This window comes from Galeopterus variegatus, unplaced genomic scaffold (assembly GCF_000696425.1).
Source record: "Galeopterus variegatus unplaced genomic scaffold, G_variegatus-3.0.2 Scaffold6325, whole genome shotgun sequence".
Lineage (NCBI taxonomy): Eukaryota > Metazoa > Chordata > Mammalia > Dermoptera > Cynocephalidae > Galeopterus > Galeopterus variegatus.
In genome coordinates, this window is record NW_007732436.1 from 131,632 (window position 1) to 133,033 (window position 1,402).

The 1,402-nt window shown below is 37.4% G+C and overlaps 1 pseudogene; it reads left to right on the forward strand.

Moving 5' to 3' along the window:
* The window catches only part of LOC103606125, a 2,672-nt pseudogene extending 1,846 nt beyond the window's left edge, over positions 1-826 (forward strand).
* Positions 827-1,402: the final 576 nt, after the last annotated feature.

Here is a 1,402-nt window from a genome sequence, read left to right on the forward strand (position 1 = left end):
AAAGTTGTTTCAGTTCCTTGTGCCTTCTGGATATTAATCCTTTGTCAGATGTATATTTTGCAAATATTTTCTCCCACTCTGTTGGTTGTCTTTTCTCTCTGTTAATTGTTTCTTTTGCTGTGCAGAAGCTTTTTAGTTTGATATAATCCCACTTGTTTATTTTTCCTTTGGTTGCCCGTGCTTTTGGGTTACAATAGCTAAGAGCTGGAACCCGCCCAAATGTCCATCATCAGATGAGTGGATAAGGAAACTGTGGTACATCTACACAATGGAATACTACTCTGCTATAAAAAAGAATGAAATGCTGCCATTTGCAACAACATGGATGGACCTAGAGAGAATTATATTAAGTAAAACGAGTCAGGAACAGAAAGAGAAATATCACATGTTCTCACTTATTTTGGGGAGCTGAAAATAAATAAATAAATACACAAATAACTGGGGGGGGGGTGGAAGAAGACAAAACTATTACAATTCTTTGAAGTAGATAGACAAGCAAACAGAAAGGAGGTTGTTGGGAGGGAGAGGGGAGAGGGAGGTGGGAGGGAGGTTTGGGTAATGGGCCACAATAATCAACCACATTGTATATTGACACAATAAATTAAATTAAAAAAAAAATCCTCACCTTCCACCAGCTGGCTCTGGATTCCCCTAAGGGCTGTGGCACTGTCCGCTCTCTGGTCCTCACAAGGACTGAGAGGTGTCCTGGCACTTTGGCAAGACCCTGGGAACACCGCACAGCCACCCCAAACCCTATGTACATTCCAAGGGACGGAAGTTCGAGTGTGCCAGAGGCCAACGGGCCAGTTGCAACTGCAAAAACTAACCCTGGATCCTGCTCTGTTATTAAAAAGATTCTGGATGCTGAAAAAAAAAAAAAGTATGAATCCTTCTATGAACATTTTGAAGTACCCAATAGGAAAGAAATGACGGTGCACCACTTCTAAATTTTATTTATTTTTAAGATAATGTTGTAGAAAAAAATTAACACATTTATTCCAAACAATTTGGAAATTTCAATAGCAAAAAGAAAATACACGTTCATCAGCCAAAAAACAACCATGATTGAGGTTGAGGTCTGGGGGTACTTCCTTCCTACTGTTTTTCTTTTATATGCATATATAAACTTTTCTTTCTTTGTTTCTTATTTTTATAGCCATTTAGTATTACAGAGAAATTAAGCAAAAAGTATAGATAGATCCCATACTTTTCCCACACACACACACGTTACATGAGTGTGGTACATGTGTTACAATTACAAATCAATATTAATAAATTATTATTTAACTTAATTTTACAGTAGGGTTCCCCCTCTTTGTGCAGTACAGCTCTATGAAGTTTAGAATGGAGAAGGTAAAGATTTGAGTTAAACAGACCGATGAGTCATTCTAGAATTTTTTAA